The sequence below is a fragment of the Camelus ferus genome, chromosome 20 (assembly GCF_009834535.1).
Source record: "Camelus ferus isolate YT-003-E chromosome 20, BCGSAC_Cfer_1.0, whole genome shotgun sequence".
Lineage (NCBI taxonomy): Eukaryota > Metazoa > Chordata > Mammalia > Artiodactyla > Camelidae > Camelus > Camelus ferus.
The window spans coordinates 4505060-4528656 of NC_045715.1; the positions used below are offsets into that span (position 1 = coordinate 4505060).

Consider the following 23597-nt stretch of genomic DNA (forward strand, 5'->3'; position numbering starts at 1 on the left):
CAGCTACAACCATGAACACGGTAAAAAGAACCCAAGTTCCACTCAGAAACTGAACTCAAATCATCACTCAAGGAAGCAAACACTAACGAATCCACCTACCCCCATCCATTCAAGATTGCAGCTTATCTCCAGCAAAGCGCTGTCCTGTGAATTAGTCACAACATCGTGTTGAATCTCCATGGGGAAAACATTCCAACCACGGGGAAGTGTTTTAACCGCCACACTGAACCACCTGTGTGGTTTTCCAAAGCAAGACCTTAACTCAACTGTAAGACCAGTCATGAAAAGGGGATGCCTCCTGTCCTCCACATATTCTTAGATCAGGAGAAATCTTAGTTCTCAAAATGCTACAGGTCAGAGGGCAGTAATGTTCTCTGTTGTGCCTGACACGGTTGCCACGGCAGGAGGCTGTCCAGGGAACAGAAGAAATGCCAAGAGATGCAGTTGGAAATCGCTCTCAAGGGGCTATGACTTCTCCAGATTAGATGAGCCCAGGAGAGCATTCTCTTTGCCCGGTGGTCACCTGCACTTTCTTACTGTTTGAGAGTAGCTAAAAGAGGCAAAAATAGCCTACAGCTCTTGACGACCCCAAGACGGAGCAGGGCGGAGATGTTTCCCATTGCTTTATAGAGTCACTCCACTCCGCCACCTTCTATAGAACACAAAAATGACGTGAGCCGGGAGAGACCTGGAGGTCCTCGGGGAAGCCTTCCTTGGGCAGTGCTAATGCCCCTTTTAGATGCTGGCCATGCATGTGGCTGAAAGACTCAGAATTCTAAGTGCTACAGTGAAGCCATCTGTTTAATGCCTTATTATCGAGACTTTCGAAATCTTTTTCCTCTAAAATCCATGAACATCTCTTGGATTCTATAAAACACTGTCTGGGAAAATCCTGATTAAGTCCAAGCTCCACACTCTCCCTCTCATTTTGTATGAGGATCTTAATAAGACATACCCAGATCACAAAAGGTACACTGCAGGTATTAAATGAGTGAATGAAAGATTGACAAATGAATGAGTGAATGACTTAGTGGATTTACCATAAGGTCTTGCACCCCTGCCCGAAGCCTGGGGAGCAAGGGGCCCGGACTCACGGTCCTCCCTCCCTCTCCCACGCAGAAGAACTGCAGAAGAGGCAGAAAGGGGCTCCTGGAAATGCAGCCCCAAAGCTGCGGTCACCTCTGTGCCTGGCCAGCCTGAAGGCCACACTGCTTGGGTGCCAGGCAGGGAAGAGGAAACAGTGGAGTCTGGGGTTTAACGTGGGATCATGTCGCCTTAGACTTTGTCGGTGGCGGGACTAAAGGCTTGACAAGCTGGGCCATCTGGTTGGGTCCTATCACCTATCAAAAAAGGCATCTGGTGTTTGTGTAGTTGGGGGTGGAAGAGGCTGTGTCTTAGGACAATTCTTTATCCGGGGGGGCAGCTGTGTTACGGAATTCAGATTTTTAGAGAGAGAATACAGTACGTGTATCACGTCTTATGTAACACCACTTGCCGGGGAGGATGTGGGGCACTGCCCCATATTCAAATATGAATATTTCTGCAATGAAATAGGAAGATTCGTGGTAGGTGAGATAAATAAGTCTTATAAATAGTTTTAAGTCAGTTCAGGTCAGATTTTGCTACCAAATGGTGTGGGTCCTCCTAGCTTTCTGGATGTGAGGACTGTAGATAAGAGAGGAGGGGTCTCACCAGAAGGATGCTTGCTACGAAGAGGAAATGGTGGATGGTGACTCCATGCAATAAATCTGAGGGCTTCTCTTCATGGAAAGGTCACATCTCCAGGGCATCACAGTGCTCTTATTTGTAAACAGAAGTTTCCCAGTGTTTCTTTTAGGATCAGAGCACTTCGGACTTTGCTTTAACGTTGTTTGCGTTGATTTGGAACCCACTTAAAGGGAATCTAACCACTTTTGCCCTTGAAGGACTCACAAGAATTGTAGACTATTTTAACTCTAACGAGGAGGAGCCTGAGAAAGAGGGGTTTCCAAGACAAAGGGCTGAAGAACAAAGGTTTAATGAGTCATCAGTACATTTCTAAAGTCATCAAAGTGTCTACAATTTTGGGTGAAAGTAATCGCATAGTTGTCAGTGTGCCCAGTGACAAAGACACAGGGACAGCTTCTCTCCTTACATGAGCTTCTATGAACCAAGTATCAGTCTTTTTGACTTCTGCTTTATGGCCTCAGGTTCTAGCTTAGAGAGGATGGTTAAATGCGAGCTATCTCCTGTCACAATTTTCAAGGAGCCTCCTGTTTTCTTAGAGCAACAAAATCCTCCCAACACAGTTACTATTTGCCTTAGTAAATAAAGCATATGTGTTATGCAACATAAAGTACCTGGCCGCAACGCTGATCAAACAACGAGGTGTCCTCGCTTCAAGACGGCTGTGCATGTGCAGTCCGGGGAGCCGGAGGGCTCTGCCTGTAGACTGGCTGAAGTGTATTCACTGGTGTTCAGGCAAAGCTGAACACCAAGATTTATCTGCTCTGCCTCCGGCCAGAGGTCCACGGACAAACAGAGGCAGAGACTTCACAAAACCAAGCGCAGCTCAGGCTCTGAAATGGCATTTAGGTTCTGCCTCTACCTCGGGTACGGACAGCACGTAACTGGTCACACCCACCACGTCCGCTTCTGTTTTCAGATGCTTCGAGACGCAGGAGTTCACTGGCGCCTGTGATCCACGCCTGGGTCTGATGTCCCTCGTAGTCAGCTTGTGCCCGTTTCGCCCAAAGCCCCCAGGTAAGAGGCCACTTACATGATGTCACTGGCGACCTAGCCTCACCAGGCCACTGAGACTTAGTAACCTCAAGAGGGGAGTTTCCTCAGTCTCACACCCGGCTGGGGACGGGGGACAGTGAGTTCCTCTTCATTAATCTTTCATTCCTGAAAATGCCAACAGTGCCAACAATGGTTGTGTGTGTTTCTCCCTAGAGTTTCAGAAGTGAGAGCACAAGGCAGCCAAGTGCTCCAGTAAGTGACGTCAATGGTGAAGGCCACCTGCATCCAGCTCCCAGACGATGTTTGGTCCTAGCAGCTGGGAAGTGACAACAAGGGCCATCCGAGAGCCACAAGCCACCCCCGTGCAGCCAGACCTGACTCGTGCCCAAGGGGAGGGGCCATCAAAGCAGAAACCCTCAGTGGCCAGAGGCCCCGTGGTTCATGCCTGCTCCCTGAGGAGCGGGAGATGTTCCTGCTCTCGGGGGGATGGTGACCCAATGAGAAATTCATGTGCAAAGGACATAAAGAATGTGTGTTGGGTGAGGGTGGGGGCTGAACCCCAAGGAGGCAGCAACCTCTCGAGGCACCAGTATGTCCACAGCCCACATAAAACCTGAGAACAGTGCCTGGCACACAGTAAGTGCTTTGTAAATACAGGTGCCCTGCTGGTTTCCCTGGCCAGCCTCATATTCCTTCAAATTCCTTTTTTTGTTTAATTGAAGTATAGCTGATTTACAATCCTGTGTTAGTTCCTGGTATACAGCATAGTGATTTAGTTATATATATATTCTTTTTTTCATATTCTTTTTCACTGTAGGCTGTTACAAGATATTGAATAGAGTTCTCTGTGCTATACAGTAGGAACTTACTGTTTATCTAACCATATTCTTGATCCCTGTCAGTTGGGTTCCCCCTGGTCCAAGCACTTCTCCTGGGGAATATTTACATAGAAAGCTTTAAGTCAGAATTTTGTAGTGAAAGAATTAGTTAAAAGATGATTGACAATTTGAAAGAAAAAAAAAAGGTTGAAATCCCCATTTATATAACATTCTCAAAATAAAATTACGGAGCCAGGAACAGATGAGTGGTTACCAGGGTTAGGGATGGAGGAGGGTGTGGTGGGGTGGGAGAGATTCTTGGGGATGGAACAGCTCTGTATTTTAATTGTGGAGGTGGCTGTAATATTCTACCACCAGTTTATGGTGATAAAACGGCACAGAAACACACACACATGAATAACTGCATGTAAAGCCGGTGATATCTGAATACACTCTGTGGATTGTACCAATGTCAATTTCCCGGTTTTGATGTTACATCTAGTTCTGCAAGATGTTACCACTGAACATAACTGGATAAAGGGTACACTGGACCTTCTTGTACATTGTTTTGCAACTTCCTGTAAATCTGTCACTATTTCATAAAAATAGTTTCTCGAATGACTAAATCCGCATGAATGAATTATATATGGAATTTGCTAAACAGTTACAGTTAAGCATAAATTGACATATAGACAAACTCCAAATAATGTGCACTGTTTTGTTCTGACAATAACTTTTCTTGTATCTCTCACTAAGGGACTGGGAAAAGCCTTAAGCAGGGCCATCACTTTGCAAAACACTCTGCCTATTGTGGCCACTAGGAAGCGTGACTTCTGGAGTTGTGCAGTACACAAGCTGTGCAACGTGGCCTTCAGCCAAGTCCTGCAAAGAGATGTATCACACGCACTGATTCTTTTCTTTCATCATCCTGGTTTCACGATCTATTTCTGATCTCAAACTGTTCTACCTTCCAAGCCAGACTGGATTGGAATAATCAATTTTTGTATCAGTTTTGAAGTTCTGATCACAGAGAATTCTCAATTTCTCAGTCTACACTTGCTCAAACTTCAGACCTAAAAATAGAGTTTGTACGCATTTACTCCATAATTTTCCTATTGAGTACCTACTATGAGCTATGAAGATGGATCTCGGTCTCATTACTGCTCCAGCCACGGTGGACCGTCACTCACACAAACGCCCACACAACGCTGCAGTTTAAGGCACTTCCTGCTTGTCTACTGGTTGTTCTGCAAAACGCTTTCTACCTAGAAGTGGCTTCCCAGTGGCTCTGGTGTATCTGACTCCCTAACCTGCTGGCACAAAGAGAACTTCCGGTGTGAAAGCTACTTGAACCAAGACCCCCCACCATGCAGAAGTCGACGCTGTATTTCTTTACCAGTTGGCCCATCGGCTGTGGCTGGTGTTGGGCTTGTATTGTTCATCCACTTCAACCTACTGACGTGCAGGCCAGTCATGGTTATGTGGTTCCCGGACAAGCCCCACGGAGACTCAGCAGTGGGGAAGCAGATGGAGATGAGTGAGTAATGGCCTGGGCCGAGGAAGTGATGGCAGGGGTGGCGCTGGGAAGAGGGCCGGACAGATGAGGCGGTGCCTGGGCCGGTGACTCACGGCTCCCCTTTGTCAGGAGGGGTGGGGCAGAGGGAGAGCTCGCCCCAGGTGTGGGACCTGGCACACCCAGCACAGGTTCTTCCCTGATCTGCTCCTCCTGCCCCCAGTTTCCCATTAGACACAGGTGCAGGGGAGCACAGAGGCTGCTTCCTGCGTAGTGAGTTGGGATGAAGCCAACAGGTGACCTAAGGGTTTGGCGCGTTCCCCTCGCCCCGAGGCTTGATAAGGGCTTAGGCATGAGCTGGTGAGGGCAGGGCGGGTGGTCTACAAGCTCCAGGATCCAGACGTTCTCCTGGAGCGACTTTGATCTACACTTGCGCGCACACACACACATTCTCACACACGCCTGGATTACCAATCACCAACTCACTCCACTGCCAACCTGACTCCTTGATGGGGCCTGAGGCAGGAAAGAGGCTTTGGGGTAGAGGGGCTAAATAGTCACTTCCCCAGCCTTTAGGGAAGAAAATAAAAGAGGAAAAGGGAGAGGCTGGCTGAAAAAGAAGACTCTGCCTAGACTCCAGTGACCTGGCCTTGAGACTGAAGAAAAGGCTGCATAATTTAACAAGAAGGAGGAGGAGGAGAGTAAGAAGGGAAGGGAGCGAGGGAAGGAGGGAGGGAGCAAGGAAGGAAGGAAGGAAGAGGAAAAACTCTCACCCTTACCCGTCAGACAAATTTGAATCCCAGCTACGTCACTTACTTGCTATGTGGCCTTGGGCAAGTTTCTTTACTCCTCTGTGCCTTACTTCCCTCATTTGTAAAATGGAGATGATGACGATGATGATACCAGCCTCCTAGGACGTGGGAGGCGTGAACGGGGAACGACGGGAAAGCACAGAGAGACGCTGGGCGTGTGGGAAAGCCCGCAGCACTGAGACGGCTCTTACAGACTCTGGCGGAAACCTCTTCCCACTCCCAGTCCCACACAGATTCCTCTTCTCTGCCTCTTCCTGCCTCCCACCTGTGCTGAGGGCATCACCCTCCCATCTCCTTCCCAGTAAGAGAGCCCCGCCTCCAATCGGGCTTCGGAGGCTGATGGGCTCGGAGAAATCCTCACCCCCTACCCCCTTGCTTGGCCACAATCTCCTCACCTGCAACCCGGCCGTGCCCCACAGACCAGACCCAGCCCCCAGAACGCGGGTGAGGAGTGGAAATGCTGCCCGGCAGGGGCTCAGCAAGCGGAGGTCTCCTCTCAGGGGCTGCCTCTGCCGCACCCAAGTCCCCAGCTTTGCTGTCACCCCGCTGCCATTCACCTGCCCCCCCTCACCACGTCATGCTGACAAGAGTGGCCACGTAATGGGCGTCTGCTCCCTCCCAGCTCTGTAAACATCCCCGAGACTTGGGTCTGCTCTCCACTCCCAGGTCCCCGCTCTCTTTCCCCAGAAAACAACTGAAGTTACCCGATTGTTCCCGTGAAAATCACAAGCAATGGATGTGGCGTGGGAAAGGAAGAGGGAGAGAGGGATGGGCATTCTGTGGGGGGACCAACCCACTGGGTTTGCCCGGGACCAGTGGCTTTCCCAGGACATGACACTTTCATGGCTGAGCCTGAAAGAGTCCTGGTCATTGGTCACTCCAACCGTCCAGTCACCCATAAGGCCCAGGACGTATCTGTTGCTGCTGTAACAGTGGCTCAGAAACAAAAGTGACAGTCTGGGAAGGTACTTCTCTGAGCCTCAGTTTCCTCATCTGTAAAATGGGGATAGACCCTCTCACCAGGCTGTGGTTGAGAAGAACAGAGACTAAATGCATCAAGCACCTCGGCAGTGCCTGCCATGCCGTGAGCCTCCCACAGGTGCCAACATCGAGCCCCGCAGAGGGCTCGTCCACTGCCGGCTGCTGATCCCGGCCGCTCGCTGACTCTCCGAACCTCAGCTGTCAAGTCGTTTGGTGGGGAGGTTAAATAAATAACATGACCTTGCCTTTCAGAAGACACACGTCCCCTCCCCTCTGTACCTCTTCCCAGACTCAGGGAAGAAGAGAAGAGGAGAACAAAGAGCTGGCTCGAAAATCAGGCTTTGCCTGGACCCCGCTGAGCAGGCCTTGCAGGGAAAGGCTGCATGATTTTTTTTTAAAGGAAGAGATCCTAACCTAAGAGTGGCTGGAAAACCCCAGTCCCTCCGGTCCTTCACCACCAGACGAGGAAGTCTCGGCTGAACCACGGTGGACGGGACTTTGAGGGAGGGGCAGGCAGGCAAAGAAGAAAGGGCGACAGAGGGCCAGGACTCAGCGCAGTGCTGGGGTCTGAAGCGCTGGGTGACCAGCACGCCTGTCGCCCACCATCCTGATGGGCATGGCGATGTCATCTGCTGGCACTGCCCCTGGTCTGCAGAGGGCACCCTCCCAGCATCCACGGTTGGAGCCCCTGGCCCCGTCCCCTTCACTGTGACCTTGCCCTGCGAGCCCAGCTGGGCTCAGGGCAAACTCCACGCCACTCCTGGACCCCGGCATCCCCGCCCGAGCTAAGGGTGCGTTTCTCCCTTCCCCTCCCAGGCGCTGGCTGTCTGGCCCCACGAAGGAGGAAGCGCTCTGGCAGTGGTCTCAGAGGCCTTTGTGTGAAGGTCAGAGGCTCCGATGTTGCTATTTTTTAACATTTATGAAATGCCAGTGGCACGCAGAGCCCATGGAGAAAGTAGAGGTAGATGGAGTGGGCGGGCATGACTCTTTGCAGATAAACAAATGCGTGGCATTCCAGAGCTCTGAGCGAAGGTGCCCCTCCAAGCCCACAGCCTGGAGCCGCCTCGTGCACATTGTCACCTTCAGGGGCGTTCTCAGAAATTTCCACTCCAGCGCTTAGCAACAGGATAAGCCGGAGCCTGAGGACTTCTTGGCTGCCTCTGCCGTTCAAGCACCAACCCCGGCATTGCTGCCACTCCCCAGATGACTCGCTTCACTCCCTCCCAAGCTCCCAAGGGCTCTCTTGGCATCTTCACTGCAGGCACTCAGTAATAAAAGAACAGCTGGAGGCAGGGAACGGGAACCCCAACCTGGGACTCCACCTGTCCCTCCCCCAGAGCTATGGGGGTGGAGGACTTAGTTTGACCCAGAAGGGAAAGCCACCACTTGTGAAAGGTGTCGGGGGTGCACTGGGAGGCGTCAGCAGAGCTAGGGGCCAGGGGCTGGACTCCAGGGATGAAATCCGTGGTCTCGGTTGCCTTGAACCGTCCAGCTCTCCTCCTCACCTGTCCCTGGGTGCACTCACCTCCTTGGGTGCCATGGAAACGCACAGGGTAGGGGCAGAAACAGGGACAGGGAAAGTGGAGCAGGCAGCCCCTGAGCTTTCTGGTGTAGAGACTATGTGGACGAACGGCTCTGGGGCCAAGCACCACTCCACCCAGACGTGGGACAAGTCATTTCTCCTCTGGGCTTTAAGCTTCTTCGTCTGTAAAATACAGGGCTGAAGTGGGATGAGTTTGCAAAGGTCCTTCGAGCTCCCCAATTCAACAACGTGGGCAGAGTCGAGCCACAAACGCCCCCTGAAGGAGCAGTCCGCCCCGCTTCTGGCGGGGGATGGAGGCAGAAGATGAGGCTGGGTGAGAGGTCTGTCCACGGGATCCTCCTGCAAGAAAGGCTTGTCCACATCATGTCATTACTCACTTGCGTGGCCTTGCCAGGTCTTCTAGGCTTGGCCCTGGAGGTCCCCACCCCCCAGCACACATCCTTCTTCACTTTTCAGTGACTCACGGCCGCTGGGGACAAGGAGCCCTGGAGCACAACTGCAAGTCAGTGGCCATTGCCCCTTCCCCAGGAGCCACGGCCAGGAGCTGCCAGGTTGTCAGCTGTTCCTAAGCTCAAGATGCTCCTTGAGTTACAAAACGGAGAGGACATGGAAATTGAAACAGGAGAAGCAGCAAGCGGGGCCAGAGGGCTCCCAGGGCGGCTACGGAAAGACAGCCCAGCCAAAGTGACCACATTATTTATTGCTTCTCTCGGGGAGACATATATGGTTAGGAAAAGAACCTCTTCACGTCACCAGACACCACCCTGCTTTTCCACAGCTCGCCAAAACACCACCAAACTTACTCAAGACGGCTGCCAGGCTCGGGAAGCACCTAACAATCGAATGTGGGCATCATGGTTATTTTCCCCAAGCTCCCAGAGGATGTGGGGTGCAGACACACAGTGTTCCATGTCACACCAGGGAGGGAGGTGCCCCACTGAAGGGGAGGGTCTTCCCCAGGGCCACCCAGCCCGATCACTAAGTGAGCAGGTGGCATTCCTGGGGCCCGAGTCACGCTGCCTCTGCCCAGGGAAGAGATTAGAGCAGCCAGGGCCTGGGATATTTTCAGAAACAAAGGGAATTAACCACCACCACCACCCCCTCAAAGCCCGAAACATCCCCACCACTCCGCCAACTACCAGCCTGGACATCGGGAGGAGAAGGGCAGGGGTGAGGCTGTGGGGGGGAGGTGGAGGAAGGCTGGCCAACTGGCAGTGATGTCATGTGGCCGCAGCTAAAAAAAACCCTCTGCTGTGGAGCGTAAATGCCACGTCAGTGGCTGCGCTGGGGAGTGGGTTTCACCAGGTTGGATCGAGTGGCTGCTTTCCTGGAAATCGGGCTTCTGGCTGCTAGGGCCGATACGGCGGGCGGGGAAGTGCTACCCCTGGCGTTCATGGGAAAACATTTTGACATTGCAGAAGAGCTGGGACATGGTAACCGGTGAGAAAAAACAGAGTGGCCCAGGCTTAGCGGCTGCAGCTACCAAGCCCTGCAGAGACTCGGATTACCGACTCGGGGTGCAGTGTGCCAAGGAATCAGACAGTGCATGCTCCGGAGAATGCAAGATGGAAATTCCAAAAGCACACACTACCGAGCATGGCACCAGTGCACCCTGTCTTCTCCCAGGGTCCCTAGGGATCCGGCCTCCACTCTGGATGGCTGTGGCCCTTGCACTACATGTGCAGCCCTGGGACATGACTCTAGGCCCCATCAGCCAGGCGCTGGACATGTGTGGACGAGGCAGCCCCTCAAGGCTGCTGCTAAGGGGGGACAGCTAGCCCAGGGCAGTCAGGGCAGGTCTGCAGCTGGGCCAGGAAGCCCCTGACAGGGCGCAGTCTGCACCAGCACACACGGCCAGGAGGGCCGTGGCCTTGGGGCATCCCTGTGTGCGATTCTGCGCTGCAGGTCGGGGCCATGGGGCATCCTGCAAAGGGAAATGGTTTTGGTGATTCAGGAAATAAAATCCTTTGGCAGAGCGCCAGGGCCAGACTGACGTACACTGATTTCTGCCCTCTAACAAGCAGCACTGTAAGCAGGCGCCTTTACATTTCTTCTAATCCACTTGAGCACAACTCCCCTGGGATGTGCAAAGCTCAGGCCCTTTACTCGAGACCCGAATACCCCCATTTTCTGCCCGCCCCAGGACGGCCATGAACCCTCCCGTACAACTGTTAACTGGGGGTCTCCATGTCCCTCACCTACGCCTCCCTTTGCACACCAGCATCCTCTGCTCTCTGCAGACTGGCTGAGCTGTCTCCCCGGAACAAGAATACACAGCAAAAGGTGTCACAGCTCCCAAGAGTATGTGCGTCTTTGTGCCCCCCCCCTCAGGAAGAGCAATCTCTCCTCTCTTCTCCACCCCTCCCCCAACATCCATCCCAACCAAACTCCAGTCTTCTGGGGAAAGGACTCTGACTGGCCCAGCTGGTCTCGCTCCCTGGTCCAGCAGGTCCAGCAGGTGGTCAGGAAGACAGGACAAGCTGGTACTGTACAGACATGGCACCAAGAGCCAGACCTTAGAGCTTAAAAGGGCGGTGAGTGGAGGGGCTGGAGAGTGGAGGGGCTGGAGGTGACGCTGAGGGTGACATCTCGCTTGGATCCCCCAGAAACTGCTGCTGAGACAAGGAGTATGGTATGAGTATGTTGCCTGGGAGATGGAAGCAGACACTGGAGCACAATGAAGAGGCTGAGGTCCAAAGGGCAACACTGACCCTCCTACACTGCTGCTGGGAATGTAGTTTGGTGCAGCCATTATGGAAGACAGTATGGAGGCCCCTCAAAAAACTAAAATTAGAGTTACCCTATGATCCAGCAACCCCACTCCTGGGTATATATCTAGAGGAAACTCTTAATTCAAAAAGATACATGCACCCAATGTTCATAGCAGCACTATTTATTATAGCCAAGACATGGAAGTGACCTAAATGTCCATCAGCAGATGACTGGATAAAGAAGATATGATATATATATATATATATACACACACACACAATGGAATGCCACTCAGCCATAGAAAAGAATGAAATAATGCCATTTGCAGCAACATGAGTGGACCTGGAGATCGTCATTCTAAGTGAGGTAAGCCAGAAAGAGAAAAGAAAAATATCACATGACATCACTTATATGTGGAATCTACGAAAATGACACAAATGAACTTGTTTACAAAACAGAAACAGACTCACAGACATAGAAAAACTTAGGGTTACCAAAGGGGAAAGGAGGGGAGGGATAAATTAGGAGTTTGGGATTAGCAGATACAAACTACTATATATAAAATAGATAAACAACAAGGTCCTACTGTATAGCACAGGGAACTCTATTCAATACCTTGTAATGGCCTATAATGAAGAAGAATATGACAAGGAATATATATATATATAACTGGATCACTATGCTGCACACCAGAGACTAACACAACATTGTAAATCGATTACACTTCAATTAAAAAAGGGGGTGAAGTGCTCACTCCGGCAGCACATGTACTAAAATTGGAACGATACAGAGAAGATTAGCATGGCCCCTGCACAAGGATGACATGCAAATTCATGAAGCATTCCATGTTTTAAAAAAATTTTTTAAAGAAAAAAGGGGTGAAGCTGGGCCCTGCAACTCTGTGAGGCTGAGCCAGGAGGGGAACGTCATGGAGACCAACTCCACCTCCCTCAACAGCCACCACTCTGCTGCTTCCTGACACATCTCCCTGTGTCACCCAGAAGGCGGAAGACGGGGCACCGGAAGAGCCACCCAAGGACATCCCAGGGTTATGTCACAGGAGGCACCATTGAAACAGGAGAGGAACTGAAAAGGCCTTCACACAGCGGCTTGAAGTTACTAAACAAAAGGAAAAAAACCCCAGACTAACTCCACTGAACCTCAGTCCTTCAACAGGATAAAACCTTAACACCGCCCACAGTGTTTTGTGAGGGGCCACACGCAGGGGTTGGTGGGGGGTGGGGGGGTGTCTCATAACAAATGCAGCTTTTCTGTTTTCCGTCTGCCTCCTGCTGTAGAGGCTTTCACGTTAGGTCCCTAAACACCAGTTCTCCACGGAGGTACATCAATGACTCCCCAAAAACAAGTGTCTTCTGATAATCGACAATGACTTCACCCATTGGAGCATCTCACTGCAGGACTTCTGTCCATTTTACATCTTTGCACTTTGTGTGAAGTGTCTGGAACAGGTGGCAGGGTGGATTCGTAGCCGCCATTTTTAAGGGGGAAATGAGGAGAACTCAAGTAGCCCCCGGAAGGTTTATGGCTCAAAGCTCTTTTTATTTTCTGGGAGTAGGCATATCGGGACTGTCTCACTTTTCTCAAGCGGTGAGAAAACCAGCAGTATTGGCATTTTTTTGAGAATGACAGGAGAACAAAGCAACCTGACGTTTCCTTTTATTTTTAGTTGCATCAAATATTAAGAATATAGTAATGATTAAATAATGACTAAATACTCAACATGTGCGTAATAAGTAACTACTCTAAACATGTGCTCTACAGAATTCACCCAGCACAGAGAGCCCAAGCAACTTGCCCAAGGTAACACAGATACAACAGGCTGACGGAACCTTGACCTGAACACACAGAAGGCTTGGCCCTGAGGCCTGTGGCCTTGACCGCTGAACCACACTGCCTGCAATTTCCATACTTCCTGAGGGCTTCCTAGGGCTCAATCTTTGGTAGCTGTCACACATGGAACACTTAATATTTCAGAATTAGAAGCTTTATTTTTTTTTCCAGAAATTTATTCATCCTTGGGCCACATTATAATGGTTAATTGACTCTGAATACTGAAGCTGTTATACACTAAATATTCACAATTTTTTTTTACTTTTAAACAGATATTGATTATAAATTACTCTAAAGGTCCGAAAAAGATTATAACTCAGATGTGATCAAATTAAAAAACCTACTTGCAGAACGTAATCAATAGCGTGTGTCACGTACCTTTTCTTACCATAACCGAGGACAAAAACAAGCAAATATGCAATCAATAGATTACAAGCGAACGATCAGGGAGCTGTGTTTTTAGTGTTTGTAGCACACGTTGTTTAAAACCCAGTCTTGCACCTATTTACTTTTACCTAAATGCATCTGTATGATTTTAAAACTGGTAGTTTTTGACACAATGAATAACTCTTTAGAGAATTTTTCCAAATATGATAAATATAGACACAATCAAACTGTTATAGGAATTTGGAAAAGAAGTAAGAAATAAAAAATCCTAGGCAGCCACTCAACCCACCTGCAGTAAGAAAGTGACTTTGAAAATTATTGTCCAAAACTGTCTGTTTTGAAGTGCACCTGCCGCAGTACCTTTACCTCCTACTCCCGCCGTTTCCTTTTTTTTTTTCCAGAACTGGAAACTTTTTATTAAAAGCATGATCTTCTCGAATCATTGTAGAATTTCAGAGTCGACAGAAATACTAAACTGAGCTCACTTAATGTAACTGCCACTCATGAGAAACTTGGGACCTGCGTGAGAGCGCCTTTGAAGGCCAGCTTTACATAAACGTAAGCAGAGTCAGGCAGAGCAAAGATCACCCACCAGACAGGGTCATAAGGGATCAGCGGGCTGTCAGCGTGGGCTTGATGTTACGCGTGGACTACTCAGAGAGCTCTGTCTCGAAGAAGATTCACTCCCAGCTGGACCGCAGTGCAAGCACAGGGGTTGGCTTGAGGTTCTCCTACTTAGTGGCACGAACCTTCCCTACCTTCCCCCATAGAAGGCAAATGTCTACACAGTGGGAACATCTTGGCATCACCTAGGTTCCCCTCTCGCAACAATGTAATGAGTCTTGCCATAACTGTCAATCAGTCAAGATGTCCTGCCCTGGCTAAGGGGTGGTCACATGGCCCAGGCCAGGCCAAGAAGACCCTCTCTCCTACGAATATTGAACAGAATAGCAGAAGCTTGGAAATTCACTGAAGCTGGAAAAAAGGGCTCAGTAATACGGCTGCTGCCTCCCTGCATGGAGCTCCACCCTGATGATACAGGGAGCTTGAAGGATCTGAGAAACTAACATGAAATCAGTGAGAAGCCCCTGGTCGGGTTCTAAAGGAGAGAGGGGTGTAGACAGCACCATGGGCAGAAGGTGGCTGTGGGCATGGATGGGGAAATAAGAAGTTCCTCCCATCCCTCATCTGCCCCCAGATGTGTCACTGTCCACACTGGGGAGGAGAAACCCAGCTAACCCAGCTGGCTGCAGACAACAGAGAGGGATCAGGATGCTGCCAGAATCCTTCAGGGGTTCCAGAAATGACATTAAAATTGACGGCAGGGGCAGACAGGTCCTCCCACCGCCAAGTGTCCTTCTTCCGCCCCTCTCGTCACTTCTCAAGCGTTAGGTGGCTACGACCAAGGGCCACCAGCTGGTTCTTAGAAAACGTGCCTCCCAGGCAGGAGTGTAAGAAGGAAGACTGGAATCAGCCGCCGAGGCTCCTGCTCTCTCTCCGCCGGCTCCCCCACTCCCTCCCAGCACGCACACCCATTTCCTCTGGTTTTGTCTTCCTAAACTCCAGGTGGGGCACATTTGAGGTCTGAGCTAAAGACCCTCCCCTGAGGTTCACATGGGCAGCCAAGGCACCTGATGGTCTGCAAGAGTACAAACTCGAACGGAATGGTAACAGAAGGGCATGACGGGAGTCAGAGAAAAGAGATGGAAATATCGGTGCTAGATGAGCTCCTAAGAACAAACCAGGGAAAAAGAACTTGAAAATGAGCATTGCTCTCTCCTTCGAACAGACAAAGGAGAATTTGGTCACGTAAAGCACGTACAGTTGACGCTTGAACAACATGGGTCTGAATTGCGGGGATCCACTTACATGTGATTTTTTTTCAATGGTAAATTCCACAGGACTACATGATCCACAGATGCAGAACCACAGATACGGGGGGGAGGGCACTAGAAAGTTACAGGTGGATTTTCGACTGGGTGAAGGGTTGGCACCCCTGACCCCCACATTATTCAAGGGGCTACTGTAGTCATAAATGAGAACCAAGTAGAGGTGCTGGTTATGGAAAACAAGAAGTTAGTAGATGGAGTGGAGACCTGAATGTCCCGGCTTTGAGGAGAGCAGTGAAGTTAAGGGCATCTGTACCCTTGGGCCCAGGCACCCTATCTCAGGGTGTCTATTGTAGATCAATTTCCCCCAAAGGTACCTGATACTAAGGATCACCTGGGGCACTTGTTAAACCTACAGAATCAGAATCTCCAGAAGAAAGTCTGAGAATCTGCATGTTTAATAAGCAGCACCCCCTCCTCTTCTCTCCACATCCTAGAAAAAATCTCCAGGTCAACATGGGACACACACGAGACTGCTCCTCACAGCCAGCCTGTTGGTGGAGAGCTGAGAAGAAGTCTCCAGAGACACGGACTGAGGAGTGTGGTGGATGATTCTACAAAACACGACGTGCAGCTTAGAGCCATGAACTAAGTGCACACACAGCAGCCCAGAGAGGCCTGTAGAAACGTTTTTATTGATCAGAAAGGTAAGCCTCAGACCACTATCTGCCACAGAAAACCACGTACATAAATTCTAAACACACATACACCAGAGACTCTGTGCATCTGATATATGTGTCTATACCTACAAATCCAGGACATAAATCAAGCACATTTAGGGTAGCTGTCTTGGGGGAGGAGAGTAGGGCTCATGGATTAAACAGGGAAAATGCATAAAATAAAGCAAGAGGGGGCCTTGCCCAGACCTATGAGGTCAGGGTACTACAGACAGAGTAGGCTTAACTACGCCACCAAAGAATCTCTGCATCTAGCTGAGCTTACAAAAAAAAAATTTTTTTTTCTTTTTTAACTTTTTAAAGCTGAAATGGATTCATTCCTACAGGCAGCATTCAGACGAGACGTAGCTCCCTTCCGTCCAGACTGCCCTACCCTGCCTGGGTTTCTGTCCCTGGTAAGGCATAGTCACCCCCAACTACCATAATTCTGTGAGCTCCCCATATCTTTCCAATAATACCTGTTTTTCTCCATTAAGGCAGCAGAATCAGTTTCTGTTGCTGGCCACCAAAGAACCCAGGAAGTCCTCAGTGAGAGGATCCCTGCGGTGGAGAGCCTGCTCAGTGAACAGATTTCTGGGTCGGGAGAATTCAGGGGCCCCTCGCTTCTCACGTCCACGCCCAGTGTCTAAGCTGCTCTGTCTCCAGGGCCGCGGCCACGATGTGGGAGAGGCAAGAACACAACGGCCACACTTCCTGGGGCGTGCACACCCGGCATGGTGCCTGCACACAGTAAGCTTGATCGGTGCCTTGTGAACCAACGACTTCACGAACGAAGGGACCAACAAGTGAGTTTATGATGGCTGCTGTTGTCAACTTGCTTTGCACAGAACCTCACTTCCACCCTGCCAGATGTTTCCGCGTCAGCAGCCTTGGCATAACATGCAGAGGACCACAGGCCTTCGGTGAGTATCTTTGCTGGGCCAAATCGCTCTGGATTAGCTCCCGCCAAGGTCAGCTTCAGGGGCGGCTGTCCTGTGCGGTCCGAGAGGCCCCGCACGCTCAGAGGTCTGCACTTGTTAAACACTCTGCCTTTATCTCAAAACCCTTTATAATGTTTCAGCAAGGGGCCCCACATTTTCATTGTGCACTGGGCCCTGGTTAGCCCCCGCCACAATCATGCCTATGGGACACTCAGAGAAACTAAAACACCAGCCCTGAGCTACAGATCTGCCCGGCGCTCACGGTGATGACTCTCAGTGGCCAAGGAATTTCTATTCCAAGGGCAGCGCCCTTCTGACCATGGCCTTTCCTTCTCACTCTTCCTGCAACTCCACAAAGTCCTCGGCGAGGAACATATATCCAGCCACGCAGAAAGCAAACTTTATGGAAATTTGGGGCACAGACTGCAGACAGGAAGATAACTTAAGCACAGTCTCACTGTGCAATATAGCTTGGAACAGTAGTTGGGTTTCTGCAGACATTTTCCATTCCATTTTCTGGAAGGGAGCGGTAATGTTTTGGAAAGAACGTGGCTTTGGGGGTTAGGAGAAGCTCAGTTTGAATCTTTTTCATTTAGTTGTATAAATTTGGGCATGCTACTTGATTTCTTGGAACGTTAAAATTTCATCTTTAAAGTAGGAATAATCATAAGAGTATTGAGAGAAGTAAATTGAGATTTTTTTTTTTTTAAGAAAGGAAAGAAGGGAGGGAGGGAGGAGGAAGGAAGGGAGGAAGAGAAGCACCCAGCGTAGTCTCTGAAGTGTTGTCAGAAATGGGAACTTTGTGAGGAGGGTATATGTAGCTCAGTGGTAGAGCATGTGCTTAGCATGCATGAGGTCCTGGGTTCAATCCCCAATATTTCCATTTTTTAAAAAATTAAGAATTAAATAAATAAACCTAATTACCTCCCCCCCGCCAAAAATTTTTTTTAATTTAAAAATAAAGAAACGGGAACTTTCTTCCTTTGTCTCCTTTTACTCTCATTTCAAAAGGCAGCTCTCTGGGGCCCTCTGAATTTAACATCATTTTTCTCTAGTCCCCAAATGCCTTAAATCCATTCTTGGACAAACCCTAAAACTATGCAGGACCCAGGATATTCTGATTCAATCAGAATCCTCCTTCCCTGGCCCATATCCTAATCCCACACAAACTCATTTTTCTCAATGCTCCCAACTCTGCTTTACACACCTCACACCCTCCCCAAAATAATCCCACCCTACTGCCCACACACCGCCCCGCCCCAAGCCACACCTCCCTTCATTCTCCACTCTCATTTCCTGGCCTCCCTTCCCCTTGGGGGCAAATACTAGCCCCACAGGTACTTTTGATAAGCACGGCCCTGGTCTGATAGCAGCTCTTCGTCCCCTGTTGGTGGGAAGGCAGAAAACCCTGCTCTCCATAGACAGAGCTCGGTTTTGAATTCCTACTTGGCATCACCCTGGGTCCTATCGCCTTGTCATACATCCTTGCTGTAAAGAGAAGAGTCACAACATTCCTCCACCTCCCAGGGGCCTCAGAGAACAACCAGCAAATTGTTAGGAGCGAAAGGTGCCCTTTTTATGATGTGTTCGCTCTTCCAGGAAAAACCAGTTACTCCATCCTGGACTGCCCCTTACAAGCGACTTTTTTAAAAGGAGAGAGTACAGGGAAACAGAGATAAGGAGGAATTTCTAAACCAGAAAAATGAAATAAAATGATTAAGCTTGTACCCAGTTTAACATTTCATTTACCCTTGAGCAAAACGAAGCCCAACCCATTCCCAAAGATACGGAAGCCTTTGAAATAACACGGTCTACGAAGAGAGGCAACAGTGGTTTTCAGTTAATAAAGTTTCAAAGCCTGCTTTCACTGAAGTATGAAACTGACCCTGGAGTATTATTTCAGTTTCCAGATGTCGGTAATGAGGATCGCCGGTAAGCTGCTGTCGGAGTGAGGACATCCTTCAGTCTGGAAATAGACTGTTCTTACGAGTAAGGTGTTTCAGTGTATCTATTAAAAGCTATTTCACAAATCACCCAGCTTCGTTCCTCCCCAGCTAAATGCCAGCAGCCGTGTTTGCAGACTGAGCACACCTTCCATCAAGAGAGTCAGGTGGGCCGTGAAGAAAGGCCGCTTTTCCTCTTTTTTGCTTTGACACCCTGATCTCTATTTTCTGTCCCCATTGGTTTTATTTTGTGAGCCTCCGTGAGTGTGGAGGAATCTTGAGGCACTTGCCCGGGCAGACAGGTGCTGCCTTAATACTGTAGCGGTAAAGCACTGAGGCTGAGTAAAAATGGAACGTGGGGCTCAGGAGAGGAAATGTGTTATTAATTCACAACGTTTGCTTTGCACTTCAGAAGTTACAAAGCGCACAAATCATTTCACTTCAGTGATTCTATATTCTGTGGTTTTCAAACCTTTTGGACTTTCATACTTCTGGCTCAGCATAGGTATCACACACAAGCACACTTGCACGCACACTCAAATACCACTCTATGCAATGCACTGTTACTTGGCATTGTATCCATCTGACTTTTTTAATGCTGGGCACAACCTTCTAAACTGATTTCACAAGCCACAAATGGTTGCCACCTACAGCTTTCCATGACCCTTTCAGTCAGTGCTAAACTCATCCGAGGGCACCTGACTCCTCTCCACGCCTCTTTCTACGCTCTTTCCTAAATTCTTGGGGCTAGAAGCCTGGAAGCTGCTTTCTCAAGTACCTGGCCGACAGAGTTCCAGCCTGCTTTCCTCCAACATCTTGCCCTTGGGTGAGACTGGGTCGGCAGGAGGCCGATGGATGGAAGGCGTCTTAACAGTGGCAGGAGTCACTCAGGGGTTTGGTAAACATGCGCTTTTGCTGGGCCAAGGACTCTGCGTTGCCGGCCAGCCCCAGCCCGTTCCCGAACTTGGGGTGGAAGCAACTCTTTGACCCTCCCAGCTGTGCCAGCAAACCAGAGAGCAAGTGATGCGCCTCCCAACTTTTGTTCTTGTAATCTTTCCAATGGTTTTTTTTTTGAAAGCACCTAAGTCTCAGTTTAAATGCCCTTTTGCTTCAAGCACTGGTTTCTGTTTCCTGGCTGAAGTTCAGCTGGTACCGACAGATACTGGAAGGCCCCATGTCACTTGTGAAGAAACCAAGCCTAAAGAAGCTCAAGCGACTGGTCCCAGGCATACAGCCACAAACGGCAAATCTACAGCAAGCTTCACGACGACAAACTCGGTTCTTTCTCACCACCCCACAGGTGTACGTGTGTCAGACAAAGTCCTTGCCGTCTTCGTTTCTGCAGTCGTACTAATGTTTAATATCTAAACCTCTTTTACGCTTTCTCATTTTTTCCCCCTGTGTATCTATCAAATTAAATTTTATTCTTTTGTGCCTGCATCAACCTACTCTCTCCTTTCTGTCAATTGCTACACTTGGAATCGCTGGAGTCTGTTAAAGGACACAACTATTCTCCTGCGGTTTACAGGTACATCTTTTTCTCCAAGCTAGGCTATGAGCGCCTTGAAGACAGGAGTCGTGTGCTGGCCTCTTTCTGGTTCCCGATTAGAGTTCTCAGGCTTCTTTTCTACTACAAGCAAGTAAGAGAGATTTAACAAAGACAGCTGCTCAGCTAACACACATTCTGCAACCGCCATTTTGCCAAAGTTCACAGGTTATAAAAAATGATAAAGATCAATCTGCTCATCCCTTCTAACCGGTCCAAGTAAGAAGAAGACATTCACCACAAGGCATGTTGGGGAAAAGGAAAATTGTATTCAAGGGATCAAATTCAAGGGTCCTCTTCCCAAAATGAAAACAGGACGTGGTCAACCAGGAAAAGAAAGGAACCTGCATGTAACTCCGGCCACAAAGAGGGAAAATTATCCGTATTGGATGCCAACTATTTTTACTAAACTCCTATCTTTTCCTTTGACTTCTTCAACTGTTCATCACACTTATAGTCCTACATTTTATAAGGCAATCTCAGGTCCTCTGTGAAATGCCCTGGGTTTAACCACTTAAGCACTCCCATTTACACCCACTCTGCATTAGTGTCAGGGACTGGAAAGTGTTTCCTGCCACCTGGGGTTGAGTTCCAACCAGTCTCCTGTGTCTAGAGTTGATGCCTTTTAAACCACAGGTTCTCAAAGTGTGGTGGCCAGGCCAGCAGCATCAGCACCACCTGGAGACCTGTCAGAAATGCACATTCTCAGGCCCCACCCCAGCTCTGAATTGGAAAACGAGGGGGTGGGGCCCCGCAGGCAACTCTGGTACACGAAAGAGTTGGAGAATGTTGCTTTAGATGTTCGATTTGAACCAGAAGCTCTCCCCCGCCCAGCATTCAAGGCCACTTTATCCACCATCCTCAAGGCTGGGCAGAGCAAGGGAGCCTTCAGAACTGGACAGAGCTGGGTTCGGCTCTACACTCCAGCATTTAGGGTGACTTCCTGCGAGACTGGCGTCTGGGCCTGGGTCTCCCAGTCTGTAAACCAGAAACCATTGGGCCACTTAGCTGGGCTGTTACAGAAATCAGCAGTAGGACCCGAGCAATGGCAGCCCTCACTACTTCCGTGTCCTCTCACCACTGCCTCTCCATAGCCACGCGAAGGCACCGGCTCTCAGTTACACAGCGTTACCTTCTCGTCGTGAGAACTGCAGCCCATTTCAGCTGAGAAATGAGTCAAAACCAGAAGCTGTGACAAACCTGGAGAAGCACGGAGAGCCGGGTGAAGAAAGTGAGCAGGAAAAGGGAGGAGAGAGAAGCAAAAGGGGCAAAGGAAAAGAAACTTGGGACAAATAAAGGGAAAGCATGAACAGGAAAGAGATGGAGAAAAAAATTACAAAGTGGGAAAAGAGAAAGAAGGAAAGGATGGGAAGCCAGGAGGAGGCAGAGGAAGGGAGGGGAGTAAAGCCTTCGGGTCCCTCCAGGCAGGAGATGATCTAATTCCCTGGGTTCCTCCAAGCTGCTTCTCCGGCTGGACAGTGGCCCGGTGTCTGGGAGAAGCCCTAAGCATCTTCCCTGCATATGTTCCACCTAATGCCCAACAGTGTTCCTGCGGGGACGGCTCTGCCAGCTGCCGTGTGCAGGACGCTCGCTGTCCCCCAGCCTCCTATTGGGCCACCAGCGAGCCAAGGAGATGGCACTGCCTCCCACCCAGACCCCCAGCCCGGAGGAGGAAAATGGCTTCTTCCTCTCCCGACTTCGGGGCGGGAATCAGTGCGTCTGGATTCTTGCTGTTTCCACTCTCCTCACTTTGCTTCTTCCCTGAGCTTTTCCTCCCTAAGCCACCTTTGTCTGCGCATCCAACTCTTGCCAGTGAAAAGGGGGCAGGGGAGAAAGAGGAGGGGAGAGGGGAAGGGAGGGGAGGGGAGGGACTGTCCCTGCTTCCTCTCTGACTTAGAACCCTGACTCCGAACCCTGACTCCACGTGGAAACAAAGCATTTCCGTGGATGGGCACACAGGTTTCACGAGTTTCATTCTCCCTTTTTCTTTCTGTCCTTCTTTCCTTCTTCCTTCCTTCCTTCCCTCCCTCTTTCCATCCCTCCCTCCCTCCCTCTCTTCCTTCCTTTCCTCCTTCCTTCCTTCTTCTCTTTAACTACTTTTGAAAGTAGGAGTTCATTCAATTCAAGAGTCTCCTGAGGGAGAACAACTGAGCCACAGGGGGAAGGGCCGTCCAGCCCGGGAGGCACATGAGGAACCAGGGGCAACCACCACCTTGCCTAAGTCATGGAGTGACGTGAAACACGTTCACATTTGGGAGAAGGCAGGTGGGAGAGAAAGAAAAGCCTCTGCAACCAGCCCGTTCCTCCCTGCTGCCCGCCCCACCCACCCACCAGAGGATTTTCCAGGCCCCAGCACACCCCACCCACCGCCACCCCTGGAACCCCTCCACAAAAGGACGGGTCTGACTTACCTGACGGCTGCTTGACTCACAGAGAAAACGTGTTAATAAATCAGGAAGAGGGAAAACACACAATGGGAATATCCTAAGTACATGTCTGCCAGGCAGATTCGCAGGGCAAGCCTGCCGCAGAAACTGGGGCAAAATGGGGCTGCCCGACTCCACGTGGGGATGCAAAGTGACGGCTTTGTTTGCTCACATTTCATGGGGGCCGTGAAAAAGGCTCCAGGAGCACCTTGAAGGTTAAAAACGGCCCAAGCAAGCATCGTGGGATGGGAAGGGGAGTTTGGACAGTAAGGAAGGGGGCTGCACAAAGAAGGTGATCTTGGACCCCCGGAGATAACGCTTTATTTGTAATTCACCTCCGTTAAGCAGGGCCCCTCAGAACTTCACGTTGGCGCCTCCTTCGCGGCCAGAGCGATGCTTTGGGTAGCACCTCGCGTGAGACTGGAAATCAGTGCCTCTTGGGCTTCGCCCCTGAAGCACAATGCACCCACTAGAGCAGCACGCCGGGAAACAGACCTTCCAGGCTTCCCTGTTTAAATCTCTCCAGGAAAAGATATCTACAAACACACCAGACTGCTGTGAATCACTCAAACCGGAGCATTTTCAGTTCCTTTTTAGAGACAAACAAGTACAACCCTCGGCCACTGGGAAGCGGCAGAGCGTCTGGTCTGCCCCTTAGCCATCAGTGGGTTCTACCCTCACTTATCTGGCTGTCTGTGCAAGGAATAATTCCCTGGGAAGATGGTGAACTCCAGCACCTCTGCACACCAGGCCAGCTCTTCCACCACCCCCCCCCATCTCCACCTAACCCTTGGGGACGGCCAGGCCAGCGTCTGACACCCCTACCTCCACCCGAGAGCAGCAGTAATTTTTTTTTTC

The 23597-nt window shown here is 50.1% G+C and overlaps 1 long non-coding RNA gene and 1 other non-coding gene across 2 annotated transcripts; both read left to right on the forward strand.

Annotated features, from left to right (window-relative positions):
• The first annotated feature begins 8164 nt into the window (after nucleotides 1-8164).
• LOC116658182 lies at nucleotides 8165-23382 on the forward strand. Its single transcript, XR_004313391.1, has 3 exons — nucleotides 8165-8249; nucleotides 9270-9272; nucleotides 23371-23382. It is a non-coding gene; the product is annotated as an uncharacterized LOC116658182 (long non-coding RNA).
• On the forward strand, nucleotides 11847-11953 carry LOC116658400. The gene has a single exon (XR_004313780.1). It is a non-coding gene; the product is annotated as a U6 spliceosomal RNA (small nuclear RNA).
• Nucleotides 23383-23597: the final 215 nt, after the last annotated feature.